Raw genomic sequence first — 15892 nt, forward strand, 5'->3', positions numbered from 1 at the left:
CCGTCTCAGCGGCAGCAGCACACATTACAGGCACACAAGCCCTCCTCTGCTAGGGGCGCCTCGCATGGTGTGGGCTAGACACCCTGCCTCTCACATGCTGTCTCTGTGTGTATGTGTACAACTCAAATGCTTTTCTCACTGTGGCGGGCAGATTTTCTGGGTACCCTCATAGGGTATGTCTACACTGCATCCCTCTGTCGGCAGAGGGATGCAAATTAGGCAGGCTGACATTGCAAATGAGGCAGGGATTTAAATATCGCATGCCTAATTTGAATAAAAATGGCTACCACATTTTAAAAATCAGGAATAAGGGATCTTTCGGAAAAGGCTTTATTTTCTGAAAGATCCCTGTCTAGACTGGCGCTTTTTTCCGGCAAAGCTCCGAGCCGGAAGAAAGCGGCTGCCATGTTTATGCAAATGAAACGAGGGGGATTTAAATCCCCGCTTCATTTGCAATTGCGATGTGTCTAATTTGCATCCCTTTTACGGAAAAGGGATGCAGTCTCGACACAGCCAATTAGGGTACATATGAAACAGGTGCTCAGTTTTTTTTTACTGGGCATGATTGAATTTTCTTTTTCCTCCTGCATATTAACACAGCTCAACGCAAAGTCAGACACCCGGGAACAAGGAATGGAGGGTGCACGTACACAAGGGGTGACTGAAGGGGACCTTGGAACGCAGCACCTCTGAAAAGAAACTAGGGGTCACAGTGGACAAGTAACTGAACGTGCACTCCCCATGCAGTGCTGGGGCAGAACGGGCTAAGACGATCCTGACATGTATACAGAGGGGAATAAGCACGTAGGAGAAGGGAGTTGGTTTTATCTCTGCATACAGCAGTGGCAAGACCAGTACTGGATACTGGGTCCAGTCCTGGTGCCCATCTTTCTCAAAGGATGTTGAATAGTAGGAGAGGGAGCAGAACAAGAGCCAGAAACATGATGTAAAGGTCTGACAACGAGCGATTTAAACAGCTCGGTCTGTTTAGCTTGTCAAACAGAAGATTGAGAGGTGACTTGATTACAGTGTCTAAGTACCTCCCTGCAGAGAAAATAGCAGGCACCGAAGGGCTCTCTAATCTAGCGGAGGAAGGTAGAACAAGAACCGATGGCTGGAAGCGGAAGCCAGGCACATGGAAATAAGGCATGCATTTTGAACAGTGCAGGTGATGAACAAAGTGCCAAGGGAAGAGGTGGATGCGTTCGTGTTGACACCAGAGACCTTTCTGGAAGAGATGCCGTAGCCAAGTGCAAGATACTGGTCTGAATTAGGGATGTTAAATCTCGGTTAATTGAATAGTCGAGTAACCTCATGACATTGTACCGGGGACTATTCTACAGTCCCCAGGGGTGGGGCCCAGCAGCTACTGTACCAGAGGCAGCAGTGCAGAATGCCAGGTGGGAGCTGGTCTGTGAAGGGAGCCAGTTTAAAAACCAGCACCTCCCGCGGACCAGCTGCCTGTCGCCCTGTGCTGCTGCTTCTGAGAAAGAGGCAGTAGTGCAGGCTGGCAGCAGTCCCTGTCTAGGGAAGGTCTGAGCTCCCAGACCCAGCGTGAGCCAGGACTGAGCCAGGCTGCTGGCCAGCCTGCTAAAAAATTTACTGGCAGGGAGAGGGGGAGAGGGAAATGAATGTAGTCTATAGCATTAACCTATAATCTTTTGCTTGTCGGTTAATCGACTATACTATTATATCCCTATTCTCAATACGGGGCAAGTGAATGAAATTGAATGGCCTATCCTACATAGCAGGTCAGACTAGATCAGGGGTGGCCAACCAGTTAGTCACGAAGAGCCAAAAGAGCTTTGGATAGTAGTGCAAAGAGCCACACATCCCTCCCCCAGACCCAGGCCTCCCCAGGCCCCCCTCAACCCAATGCCCTCCCTCTCCCTCAGAGCCAGGCTCCCCCAGGTCTCCTCAACCCAATGCTCTCCCCCTCCCCCAGAGCCAGGCTGTGGAACGAGGTGTACCGGTAGTTCGAATTAGAGAGCCTAATTCGAACTACCTACTCCGTGCTGCGTGTAGCCGCGGGCACGGAGTCTGCACTAATGGGGATTTAAAAATGGCGGCGCCCGGCAAGATGCAAATGAAGCCCGGGATATTTAAATCCCGGGCTTCATTTGCAACTTCGGTTGCCTGCATTAGCCACCCTAGTTCGAACTAGGGTGGCAGTGTAGACATACCCTATCTCAGAGAATTTCTCTGTTTGTGTGTCTGTCTGTCACCCAGCCAGGAGACATGCACCCTTCCCCTGGGTGTGCTCAGCTGCAGCTGCGGCAGCCATAGACAGGTGCTTCTCATCTGGCCCCAAGCTGCTGCAATGATAGAGGGCTGGGGTTGTCCTCTCTCCCCAGCCTGCATCCTAGACCCCGGAGCAGACAGAGACGGGGCCCCCAGCAGAACAAAAGGAACTGGAAGGGGAGGTCACTTCCTGCCCAGTCCCCCCCTGCATGCACAGAGGGGACTGGAGGGAGGCCCATGGCACAGTATTTCCCATACTGTGCATTGCGAGGGCTTCCTCAGGCATAGCTGGGAGCAAAGGCTGTGACTATGAAGGGAAGGGAGCGCGAGGCCGGAGGCTGGAGAGGGAACAGGTGGGGGGATGGGGTTAGAGCCGGGAAGGGAGGCACAGTGACAGGGAAAGAGAGTGAAGGAGGAAATGAAGGGAGGGTGATGGGGAAAAGAAGGAAAGTAAAAGTAAGTGCAGGTGAAGAGAGAAAGAGAGGAGGAAGAGGGAGCAGCAAGGAGGGAGAAAGTGAGAGAATTGGGGTTGGTCCTGCCTCGGGCAGGGGGCTGGACTCAGTGACTCCTGAGGTCTCTGCCAGCTGCAGGATTCTAGGATTGTCGAGCGAGTGAAGGGAACTGCCTGGGAGAGGGAGCAAAGGGAGAGAAGAGCGGGGCGGGGGAAGGGTCCCATCCGGGCGCGCGGCTCAGAGCGTATTGCCTGCCTTTTCTGCAGTCCTGTGTTCACCTTGTGCTGTCGGGCGAGTCATCGCGCTGGGCCCAGGCGGGGATTGGCTGGCTAAAAATGCCTCTCTAATCTCCGTGCTGATCTTTACCCCCCTCCTCCCCATCTGCTGTGACCTTCCTGCCAATGTGCAGAGCGAGAGAAGGACCCAGTAGGCGTCCCTGGCAGCCGACTCCCGTACAGCAGAGGAGGCAGCCAGCCTGCAGGGCCTTCTGCCTGATAGGTGCCGGGACTTCGCCTTTCCACCCGCCTCCCATGGTCTCCGCTGCCACTTCTCAAAGGTACGTCGCAAGCTGCGCTCTGATCCTTGTGGGCACCGGCATCGGGGCTGCATGTCGGACTTTGTAACTTGTGGCGGCACCATCATGCCACACGCACCTTGGCTGGGGTGAGGGGCCAGGTGTTCGTGTGTGTGGCTCAGGCTCCCCTCCTCCCCCGAAACCTGCTCTGTGGCTTGCCCTAGAAAATGCCTGAGAAGGGAGAAAGGAGGCTAAGGGAGTCCTGTAACTTTCCTCCGGGATGGGCTGGTGTCGGGTGGCTATGGAGCACCGTTACACCAGATCGGGTCCTGCTCCTAATCATGGCCAGCTGACACTTCATTTCCGTCCACACAAGCGAGTGCTGGCGTGAGACATGAGTGTCTCAGAGATGGGGGCAGCTTTCACCTGTTACATTTCCACTACACACGCTGGTCTATCGGGATCCTGCTCTCTTGGCTCAGATTGCTTGGTGCTGCATAGCTCCTAGGCCATTTACCTTGCCCCATTTTTGGCCTCCCAGGTCTGAAAATAATCTAAAGCCCCAAAGTTCAGATATATGTGGAGCACTGTCACACTTCAGTAAGGGGCCAAAGAAAATGACAAAGAGGGGCGTGTTATCATAGGGGCTGCATCTATAAGATAAGAGGACCTCAGCAGGAGCTGTGTGTGATCAGCACATGGCAGCATCAGGCCTATAATGACTGTAGAAGAGTATGTATGCAGTATGTAATATCTACCACGGACAGCACTGAGTGTGTATTATATAGCATATGGTAAGAACGCTGGCCTGTATATTATGCACTATGAATCACAGATGGAACCTGCCAGATGTTACCTAGTGTCAAATTCTGGAAGGTGCTGGTTAGAAAACCTCCAAACCAACTGTGGGGACTAAATGATGTGATGGAACTGTCTCGATTATGGATTTCCCAGCAGAGATTCCTTTGCACACCCCCACAGTGACAAGAGCAGAAGGAAAGGATCTTGGGAGCACAGGGAAGAATCGGCATACACCTCTGATCCATCCACAGCCCACACACACAGTCCTTGCTCAGACTGTTCCCAGGGGAAGGGGCTGTTGGTGGCTGGGACACAGGCGCATGCAAATGCTGATCTTGCAGCAGACATGTCCTGGTTATAGGACCGCTTTGCATAAGACCAGAGTTTGGTCCATAGTACTGCACAGGTGGCATCCAAAACTTCCTCTTTGGATGGCTGGGGGGGGATTATGGTTTGCTCTCTCCCGTCTTCTGAGATCAGCTGTTCTGCCGTTAGGAAGTGGTGGCCCAGAAGAATTTCAGAATCTGGCTCTCTCAGGTGGCTACCTACTTCCATGCCTGGCCACTTGTGATGAGCTCCCATAGGAAATAGGAAACTGTCTAGAACAGGGGTCTCCAACCTTTTTAAGCCCAAGATCACTTTTTGAATTAAAGTGCAATCCAGGATCTACCCCAAACCCAAATACCCTTGCCCCGCCTCCTTCTTCTCCGAGGCCCCACCCCTGCTCACTCTGTCCTCCCTCCCTTTCACCGGGGAGGGGCAGAGGGCTGGGGCACAGCTTCTGGTCTTGGGCTAAGGGATTTGGAGTGTGAGAGGGGCTCTGAGCTGAGCCTGGAGCAGCAGAGGGTTCATAGACTCATAGACTCATAGACTTTAAGGTCAGAAGGGACCATTATGATCATCTAGTCTGACCCCCTGCACAGTGCAGGCCACAGAATCTCGCCCACCCCTCTTAGAATAATCCTCTCACCTATGTCTCAGATATTGAAGCCTTCCAATACTTTGAAGGCCCCAACATGCAGAGAGTCCTTCAGCTGTGATCTGTGCCCAATGCTACAGAGGAAGGCGAAAAACCTCCAGGGCCTCTGCCAATCTACCCTGGAGGAAAATTCCTTCCTGACCCCAGATATGGCGATCAGCTAAACCCTGAGCATGTGGGCAAGACTCACCAGCCAGACACCCAGAAAGTTCCCTATAGCAACTCCTATCATCCCTCCATTGACCTATTTCCAACTGGAAATGAATGGTCAATTAGTTACCAAGATCATGTTATTTCATCCAACCATCCCCTTATCATAGAATCAGAACTGGAAGAGACCTCAGAAGGTCGTCAAGTCCAGCCCTCCGCTCTAGGCAGGACCAATCCCATCTAAATCAACCCGGCCAGGGCTTTGTCAAGCCGAGACTTAAACACCTCTAGGGATGGAGACTCCACTACTTCCCTAGGTAACCCATTCCAATGCTTCACTACCCTCCTAGTAAAATAGTTTTTCCTAATATCCAATCTGGACCTCTCCCACCACAACTTGAGACCCTTGCTCCTTGTTCTGCCATCTGTCACTACTGAGAACAGCCTCTCTCCATCCTCTTTGGAACCTCCCTTCAGGAAGTTGAAGGCTGCTATCAAGTCCCCCCTCACTCTTCGGGGATAGGCTCTGTAAATTTAGGTCCAGGGGGCTCAGGGCTGGGCAGAGGCTTGGGGTACAGGAGGGGGTTTATGACTGGGGCAGAGGTTTGGGATGCTAACTCCCTCTGGACACTGTTGACCTCAGGTGGCTCCGGGGGGGTGGTGCAGAGGGGCTAAGGCAGGCTCACCCCTGCCCTGGCCCAGCACCACTCTCCAAAGCAGCCAGCAAACTCCCTCCAAGTTCTGTTGTCCCGTCTCCATTCTGTGGAGCTAGAATACGGGCTGTGAGGGGGGCACCCTGACATCAGCGCTCCCTCCTCTCCCTTCCCTGCTCTGCACAGCAAGCAGGAGGCTCCTGGGGGGTGTGGAGGGAGTAGCTCCAAAGCTAAGGGCAGGAGAGGCACAGCTGTGGGCGGTGGGGCAGCTGAAGTGTTGCAGTTGATAGCTACTTGGCCAAGACAGTCAGGATCACCTGTCAGAGGCTCCAAGATCTACCGGTAGATCCCGATTGACTGGTTGGTGACCACTGGCCTAGAAACAAAAATGTGAAACTGCTCAGGCCGGGGTCCCTGTCCCAGCTGAGTGAGGCACACAGAAAACAATCAGCGCTGACGGTGACAGGAGTAGGTTCGATTTTTAAAGTTCTTTCAGTTTTCATGGGGCCTTCCTGGCATCTGTTCTGCACTTGTTTTGTGTGTCTGCTTCATGCCAGATCGGTACCAGCTGCATTTTTCCTCACTTATACCCTGGTGTAAATTACACATCCAGGGCTTAATCCTCAATTACACCACCTCCCTGCCTCTCAGGATTCTGGGGCTAAATAAAGACGACTCCAGCTCCTACCATACATTAGTGCAGGGCTTCACTAATCCTGCCCCTCTCAAAATCTGGATTTGGATTGGTATTTGGAAGCCAGATTTGAGACTCTAAATGCAGGATTTAGGCACTACTGTCGGCCACGTTGGAGCCCGGGGCCCAGTGGGTTGAACTGTGCTCTCTCTTTCACTAGTGCAACCCAAGAGGAACTCTGCTAGAGTCACTGAGGTAGCTCAGGCAGGAGATGGAAGTCAGGCCCGGTGTATCTGACTCCAGGCAGTACAGCAGGGCTTAATTTGTGCCCGGGCTGAGCCCTGCCACCTCTAGGATGGGCCGTTCATAGCCCAGCGCCTTTGGGATTGATACATCAGTTATCGATGTAAACAAACTATGTGAGTCCTGGCACCTCTTTCATGGCCAATAAATACTGCAGTTAAGAGAGCAGACTTGGGCAAAACAGCTCTGTTGAGGCAAACAGCCAGAAGACATTAAACAGCACAATACACTAGGAAATTCCCCAGCTGTGCTAGGGGTGGAGGAGGACGACACAAAAGAGATCAGCAGAAAATCCCCATCCTCATCCTGGGCAGCTGCAGGAGGCATGATCCTCCCAGACTCTCATGTCAGACTATCTTTGGCTGGCTGGTCTCCCTAGGCTGGCTTTGGTTTCCTGTGTCAGACACCCCCAACCCCTCACCACTGCCGATTAGAGACTCTCCTGGGCCTACTTACCTCAGCTGAAGGCTGGTGCAGGCTCTGGCTGTAATCTGAACCGGCTGCTCCAGTGACACATTAGGCTCTGTCTTCAGGCTGCAGCCTGGATCAGTGACTCCAGGATGCATTACTACCTGCTGCTTAGCGTCCACGGGCTCTTGCTGGGCCTGGATCGCACATCCCAGCTCTGTGCCACTGGCTGACGCTCAACTCACACTGGCTGCAAGTGCCGGTAGCATTAGCAGCTGTCCTCTGTGGCTGGCGTAATCAAGGGAGGCCATTATCACAGGCTCCCCTTTCGCACCAATGGACCTGTGGAGCAGGAGCTGGTAGAGGAGTCATCAGCGTCTTTCTGCGCACACACACAAGCTGTGTGGAGAGCTCGCTGTGGGTTGAAAACACTGCTTCCTCACTGCCCAATGGCAGTAGTGCTAGGCCTTCACGTTCTCCAAGTCCCAGGCCACACAGGGTGCTACCCAGCCTCTCTCTGCCCTGTTTGTAGCAGGCCGGCAGTGACTGAAGAGAGGGTGGTGGGGTAGGTTATGGAGGGGCCTAGAGACTACAGCATTCACCTAGGGAGCACAAGGTGGTAAGGCCCTGCCCTGCCCCCCTCTGCCCACCTGGGCAACTGGTAGGGGGCCAACACCAGCTCCTCAGGGATAGAGCAGGCTCTGGCATTAGGAAGTAAAATAAATAAATAGAGATTGCCTATCTCCTAGAACTGGAAGGGACCAAAGGTCATTGAGCCCAGTCCCCTGCCTTCACAGCAGAACCAAGTACCACCCCTGACAAATTTTGCTCCAAATGGCCTCCACAAGGTTTGAACCCACGGTTTACCAAGCTAATGCTCCAAACCACTGAGCGCTCTCCCTCCAATCACAGAGCTATCCCTCCCCCTACCTCCCAGATGACATGCCTTCTGGGAAAGGACTAAGCAGTTTCTACTGACCCACTATTGAGGACAGTTACCTCAGTGCATGCGAGGGAGGTGGGTGTGGCTTTCTCAGTTGAGAGCAGGATCTAGGGTGTGGGCTGAGCCATTATGATGGAGGAGCCCCAGAAGCAGACAGACCCAAAGAGAAGAACTGATCCTGATAGTTTGAATTTTAGTGCAGTTGTGTGGCCTGCACCTCCTGTAATCTCCTAGCCCAGCACTCAGACACACACAGCAGGCAGCTGCCCCAAACCAGCAGACAGAGCAGAGCTCACCATGCAGTGACTGGTCTCACCCAGGGAGCCGGAGAGCCAACTCAGCTCTGCAGCACAGAGACTAAGTGACTTGCCCAAGGTCACACAGAGCAAAGCAGCAAATTGAAGCTGGGTATCCCAAACCTAGACCATTGCTCTAACTGCTGGGCCACACCTGGTCCTCTTCAACTGCATTTTCCTTGGCCCTGTTTCCTGGAGACCGGGTGATTAATAGGTGGCCAGTGCTTATAGAGCTGTCCAAGGAGGCAGGAGAAACATAATAGTAAAAGCACTGCAAAAGGCAGGCTGAGGGTGCTTCCTGTGCATTGTGGGATCAGTTACCTACTGTGAGAGAGAAAAACAATGCGTGAGTAACCAAAGATGAGAGAAGGTGTGGGGAGGGGGTGGAAACAGAGAGATCAAGAGAATGAGAAAGACACAGATGTGTTTACACTAAGCCAGGAATTGCACCAGCTCTGAATTCAGCCCTAACTGGAAACTGCTGCTACGACATTAATGGCCCCAAAGGGCTGGTTCCTGAACTACTTTAGCTCATCCCATCACAGAATCATTCTGGCACATCAGTGCCCCTTGCATCTACCAGCCCTGGCCGCACTTGGCATTTTCAGACTCCTCAGGAACCTCTCCCACAGCTCCTGGCGTTGGTGTTTAGAGCAGTGTTTCTCAATGGCCAGTCCACGCACCGGTACCACTCCCTGAGATCTCCCTGACCCCATTTAGGAAGGCAGCAGTCTGGTCCCTAGAACCAAAAGATTGAGAAACTGTGGCTTAGAGCAAGGGATTTGATGTAGCTTCTGGTTGGAAGGCAAAGTACTGTCGGAGGGAGCTGGAGGACTGGCTGAGCCAGGGCAGCCGGCATGCTCTTAGCTCCTTGTGCACACTAGGAAGAAACCTTTGCTGACTGCACCGTCTACGCCAGATCTAATCTAAAGACTTTGTCCCAGGGGTTGCAACCAGCAAATACAATCAACATTTGTGAAATGCCTCTGATAGCTGTTGTGTGCCAATACAAGGGTCAGGCACTGAGATCAAGGTGTTCCTGCAGTGCCTTTTTTCAGTCACATAGGCAGGCCCAGAAAAAGAAGGAAAGGCAGAGTTTTTACTCCAGGAAGCAGGCTGCATGCTTAGCATCTTGGAGCAGAGTTTTCAGCTCAGCAGGGCCTCTCCAAAAAGCCCTACGGGCATCTGGGTGTGAGAGGAATCATTAACCAACTTTCCCACGGTTACATCTACCTTTATATTTCTCCTCTGTGTGGAAAGGCGGCTCCTGAGTCATGCTGACTAGGAAGGGCATGATGCCTGCAGCACAGTGTAGGGCCATATCATGGAGACAGATCTGGAAGCAACCAAGCAAGGTTCTCTGCTCCACAGGAAGGTTGAGAGGTGCAGCATACCCTGTATGGCTCAGTGAAGAGACCCTTATTTCAGCAGCATCACTGGTTGCTGAGTGTTTTTTGCCTGCATAGAAAGGGCACAGTATAAGAACAGGTGCAAGTGTAACCACCACCAGGTGGATTTGAACCTGGGAACTCCGTGTAAAAGCCTCTACCCTCTGAGCTAAAAGCCAGCTGGCTTTCAGCCCCTGCTGTAGAGATCTCTTGTTCTTAGCTGTTGCTGTGGTCTAGGTGCCACTGCATGGGACAAAGAACCACACTAGGGCTGTGTCTAGACTGGCCAGTTTTTCCAGAAAATCAGCCGCTTTTCTGGAAAACTTGCCAGCTGTCTACACTGGCCGCTTGAATTTCTGCAAAAACACTGACTTCCTACTGTAAGAAATCAGGGCTTCTTGCGGAAATACTATGCTGCTCCCGTTCGGGCAAAAGTCCTTTTGCGCAAAAGGGTCAGTGTAGACGGCTCAGATTTGTTTTCCGCAAAAATGGCGATTGGGGCTTTTTTGTGCAAAAGCGCGTCTAGATTTGCATGGACGCTTTTTGCGGAAAAGCGTCCGTGCCAATCTAGATGCTCTTTTCCGCAAATGCTTTTAGCAGAAAAGTTTTCCGTTAAAAGCATTTGCGGAAAATCATGCCAGTCTAGACGTAGCCCAGGTGTGTAGGTTAGACAAGGGTATTGCTGACAGCCAGAACCAAACCTGGGACCTCTAGAAGTTAGCACATGAGCCTAAAGCCAGCTGGCTATTCACTGAGGCCAGGGCTGGCCTTACCATGAGGCAAACTGAGGCAGCCGCCTCAGGTGCCAGACTGGAAGGGTGCACCACTAGGACCCAGAGTGTAGAAAATTGTGTCTGCTGCTGATGCATATGTATACTCTCTGCTCTTGCTGAACAGAGATGGTGGGGTGCAGTGCTGGAGGAAGGAGGGCACAAACAACATAAGCAGGCAGGAGAAAAGGTGACATGGGGGGTGTCATTTGAGCTCCCCGCCTCAGGTGCCAAAATGTCGCAGAATCTTTATTCTCTCAGTAAGAGGTCTCCGTGCCACGAGCCGGGCCAGTGCACCCCACGCAGAAGGTGGGCGTGTTACACAAGCAATGCAGGGAGGCAGAGCTGGGATTAGTTTGACCCCAGGACTGGCTCATCCCTCCCTGGAAAGGAAAGCTTTCCAGACCAAGCTGGGAACCTGCCTCACATGGCAGACAACCAGGGCTCGGCGTGTGTGAATTTAAGGCCTACTCCTTGCCCCATTCAAGTCAATGGGAGCTTTGCTGAGAGCAGGAAGAAGCACTTAGTGTCGCTGAAGGCAGCCAGACCAGCAGCACTGGAGACAGGGGCGGATATAGGGACAGGGCGAGCGGGGCAGCCGCTCCAGGCCCCGCGCTTCAAGAAGCCCCGCACATGTGCCGTGGCAAAGGGGGGCCCCGTGAAATTGGGCTGCCCTGGGCCCTGCAAAATGATCATCTGCCCCTGCCTGGAGATCAGAGCCTCCTGCTCCCGGAGCTGACAGAGCACAGACCAGGGGGCTAGATGCCGACGCCACCTGTCATCACGCCGCACTGGTATTGACTGCGCCTCGCGCTTCACTAGCAATAGACACTCTGCTGAGAGGAGCCGAGCAGCTTGGCGGCCAGCGTGCTGCTGACGCTGCAAAAATCATGCATAATAAATAGCAACCTGCCCCACACGCCGGGGGGAGTGGTGGGAGCTGGAGGGGTCTCGTGGCTACAGTTGCTGAGGAACCACCTCCTCCGCTCACTTGATATCCAGAGCCCAGCAGGGACACACGTGGGAGAGAGGGTGGAGAGGAAGGAGCTGAACACCAGACCTGCCATTCCCATGCTAATGGGGGGATTGCTTCTAACTGGAATGTGCTGCACCTGTGTGTGTGTCCTTCTCTGCACAGCCTCTCTGCTTTGTGAAAATAAATTGCACCTCGGGATCAGCTGGGACAGTCTAGCATCTGATTGGGAAATACGTTTAGTGGGTCTCTGTCCAGCTTTTAGCAAAGCAAAAATTCCCGTGGCAAATAACCTCTCTGCCTTTGGGACTGACTGGCCTCTTTGCCTCCCACACAGTCCACGTATCCTCAGCTAGGCATGCCCGGCTCTAGGCCTTTGTACCCTTGGTCATCTGACTCCCCTGGGCATCAAAGGGAGCTGTGGGTGCTCAGTGCTGCCACTGAACTTCGTGCCCAAAGTGCCTCACTGTAAAACTCAGCATCCAAACCCCAAGGCCGCTAACAGCAATGCTCAGCCCTAGTCCTCTGGGGAAAGCCTGTGCTAACACACGAGGAAGTGGAACAAATCTTGTGTTCTAACCTCACTGGCATGAGAGACCTGGATTCTGGCGCAGGCTTTTGGCCAGGAGTCCCTTAGGAAGAAAGGAAATGCCGTACGCGGCGGTAATGCCTTGGATAGGCATAGCCCATTGTCTCCCTGATGGGTGCTGTGAGGATCCGGGTTGCATGGACTCTGCACTTTGCACGTACAAACATGGCTGGACCACGACGGAATTCATTTCAGTCCTGCCAGCCACTATGAGGCACAGGCTGTGGGATGCCAGGGCAGGTTGATTTGTGGTAGGGGAGAGAGCATGTTTACAATCTTGGTCCAGAATGAGACGGCCACCCTCGTTGCACCTGTGAGCTAACTCAGGCTTGGATAGCTGAACAGCTAGTACTGTGACTCAGCGCCTCTTTCGGCCCAACACTTAACCACACAGAGATATTTGCTTTTCTTGAGCCTTCTCCTACCTCGCTCCTAGCAATGGCTGCCGGGCCTTACTTCACAGGAAACATCAGGCTGACGGCGGCCCTGTTAGTAGCATTTTGTGCCAGGGCTCCGTCAGCTGCCACAAGCAAAGCAGGGCGGGAACCTGCCGCTTTATGGGAGGGCTACACTGTGTGGCTGTATGACAAGCTCTGGTCAATCTGCCAGCCCCTTTCCCCCTTTGGATCGGCACTGAACTAGGTCAGCCTGTGGCTAGGAGCTGTTTTTGGGTGACACACAAAACCATGGCATGACTGCTTGTGATCCTTAACCATCCTGTGGCACTTTCTGCCAGAGCAGGAGTGCTAATTAGGGATGTAATAGTGTAGTTGCTTAACTGATAAGCCAAAGCTTATAGACTATGCCAGCATTTCCAGAGTGGAGCCAGAGCGCACTGGCTGCTGGCCCTGCTCCCGGGGACTATAGACTAGCCAACTAACCAATAAGAATTCATGAGGTTACTCGACTATTCAATTAACCGATATTTAACATCCCTAGTGCTAATGCCAGCGTGCTACTCCACTTCCAGTTCAAGCCGTCCTGCTCTGCTTCCCTTAAGGGACAGCACGCTCCCCCTGCATGTCCTCCACCGGTGATCTGCATTGTGATTAAAAAGCCTCGGCACCCTACCCCAGAGGTGACTGTGCTGCAGTGGGGAATGAAGTGACTTCTGTATCCCTTACCAGTTTCAAAAGAGGGGGCGTTATGAGACTGAACTGCTAAGTGCTTTGAGATCCTTGGAAAAGAGATGCTATAAAATGTGCTAAACACTTCAGTTATAATCACAACTCCTCAGCTTCCTCACACACAGGACAGACATCCCAGCCCACCCCCACCCTGCGTGCCTGCTGCCCAACCACAACATATGGGCCAGGAGAGGAGGTGGACGTCATTATTAATGATGATTTATTTGTATTGTGGTAATGCCTAGGAGTCCCAGCCATGGATCTGGACCCCATCATACAAAGAATCAGTCCCTGGCCCCATGAACTTCCCATCTACATAATACTGAGTATCATAGAATCATAGAGCTGGAAGAGACCTCAGGAGTCATCAAGTCCAGCCCCCTGCTCTCGGTAGGACCAAACCCATCTAAATCAACACAGCCAGGGCTTTGTCAAGCCGAGACTTAAAAACCTCTAGGGATGGAGATTCCACCCCTCCCTAGGGAACCCATCCCAGTGCTTCACTAGGCTTCTAGGGAAATAGTTTTTCCTAATATCCAACCTAGACCTCCTGCACTGTAACTAGAGACCACTGCTCCTTGTTCTGCCATCTGTCACTACTGAGAACAGCCTCTCTCCATCCTCTCTGGAACCTCCCTTCAGGAAGTTGAAGGCTGCTATTTTTATTACACACATGGGTGAGGAGACAGAGTTAGTGCTGGGGCAGCAAGGCAGTCTACTGGATAGGGCACAAACCCAGCACTCAGAAAACCCAGTACTTGCCCTGCTACACTGCATGGTACTGGGTGAGGTATGTTGCTCCTGTGCCTATATTTCTCCTTCTGTGTAAGAGGGATACTTATATTTACCAACCCTTTTAAAGAGCCGATCTACGGCTAGAAAGCACATGTAGAAGTCCTAAGTATTATTTGATATGGCAAGAATGGCAGCCTGTTATAGAAAGCAGAGAGGAGATGGAGGCGAGAGGACAGAGTTAAGGGTAACTGAGAATGCCCAGCTGCTTCTGTGATTAATTTCTCTTTGCTAGCTTTGCCTTCAAAGGAATTTTTAAAAAAGAGACTTTTCCTGGAAATAAACACACACAAGTTTCAAATGGGAGGCAAGGTCGTAACCTGCTCTGAGACTTTTGGGAATCCCACGAGGCATTTTTTACATGTTGTCAACCTGGACCCTTAAGAAACAAGCAGTTTGCAAATCCAGGGCTGATTTTATAAGAACCGTCAGACTGGGTCAGACTGAAGATCCATCTGGGCCAGTGTCTTGTCTGCCCACAGTGGCCAATGCCAGATGCCCCAGAGGAAATGAACAGAACAGGAAATCATCACGTGATCCCTCGAGGCCTGCCGATGGGAAAGAGGGAGGCGGGCCAGGGGGCAATTTCCCCAAGTCCTGGCAATTCAAAGGGGCCCAGGACACCAGCTGCTGCCTCATAGCAGCCGTGACAGCAGGAGCCCAGTATTCAGTGCCATACCAGAACACTGGGTCATGTGCTCCAGGCAGCGCCGAGGGCTGAGGCGTGCCGTGTTCCGGGCAGCACTGAGGGCCAGCTGCTCTCGGCCCCACCCTTCCACTCTTGGCCCTGCCCCTCCTGGGAGCACAGAGCTGCTGTCCCTCTCACACCTTGCCATGGAGGCTCTCAGTTCCACTGGATCCATTTCCCGGCTTCTGGCAAATAGACTCATTGCCCTGCATTTGAAGCAGCCATTTTCACCATTGCAAAGTGCATGCAAAATGCAGCCATTTGGGTGGACATCATAGCACAAGGACAACAGAACCGGAGCCTAGGAGGCACCCCCCCACCACACCCCCGCCCCAGGCAGGAATCAGTAGCAGAGCTGAGTTCCTGGGATATAAGCAAGTTTCTTTCCCAGCTTCACAAACACAGAACATTCCACAGAGCATTGTACAGCCAGCCAGTTTGCCAGAAAAATGGAGTCCTTTATGTCCCAGGCCCGGCCCCTTCCCCGGAAGGAGCTCGGGAGGATGCCTGTAGGGCCGGTTATTAGCAAACAAAAGGCAGATTGTTTTGGTGGGAGCCAGGCTTCTGCCAGCACCTGCACTGCGCTGGAGACCTTCACAATGGCTCGCTTTCTGAGTAATCACTGCAGCGGGCCCAATTATCTGCTCTTCCTAATTAGAGATGCAAATAGCCCTGCATTTGCATTTTTGCTGCAAGAGGGAGAGGGCTCTTGGGATTGGCAGCTGACTGTGAACTTCCTGGGCTGAAAGACGGAACCTCCCTCTCCCCCTCCGGAGAAGGACAGCAATGTCCTAGAATAACCCAAGGGACCCTGGAGTCACCTGCTGCAAGATCTAAGCATGGTCTAGATGGTACTGGGTCCTGCAATGAGGGCAGGGGACTGGACTCGATGACCTCGCAAGGTCCCTTCCAGTTCTAGTGTGCTATGATTCTATCTCCGCCCCGACCTGGGTGCAGTGTGGATCTTCACCCCTGGTTTTATGGGAAGCCGTGGGGTGTGTTCGCATGTCCTTTGCCTGCTGGATCAAATGGGAGCCGGAGAAGAGACGGGAAAAGAATCAGCCCGGATGATCAGCCGCTGATGCTGGGATCTAACATGGCATGTTTGAGGAACAAACCAGACAGGTCAGAGGAGACCACAACAAGGTTCCCTTCCCTTCCCGCCTCCCTGATTCATGCACCCAGAGGGCA

The 15892-nt window shown here is 52.8% G+C and overlaps 1 protein-coding gene and 1 long non-coding RNA gene across 3 annotated transcripts in view; one reads left to right on the forward strand and one right to left on the reverse strand.

Annotated features, from left to right (window-relative positions):
• LOC142820869 (uncharacterized) overlaps nucleotides 1-15892 on the reverse strand; it is a 58743-nt gene that overhangs the window by 10414 nt on the left and 32437 nt on the right. The window lies entirely within an intron of this gene.
• Nucleotides 2708-15892, forward strand: part of PACSIN1 (protein kinase C and casein kinase substrate in neurons 1) — a 74948-nt gene continuing 61763 nt past the window's right edge. The window contains exon 1 of one of the 2 annotated variants that reach the window (XM_075909910.1): nucleotides 2708-3249. The gene's annotated coding sequence lies outside the window, so the exon portion shown is untranslated. The remainder of the gene's footprint in view (nucleotides 3250-15892) is intronic. The other variant, XM_025181009.2, reaches the window with a different exon arrangement.

The sequence above is a fragment of the Pelodiscus sinensis genome, chromosome 27 (genome assembly GCF_049634645.1).
Source record: "Pelodiscus sinensis isolate JC-2024 chromosome 27, ASM4963464v1, whole genome shotgun sequence".
Lineage (NCBI taxonomy): Eukaryota > Metazoa > Chordata > Testudines > Trionychidae > Pelodiscus > Pelodiscus sinensis.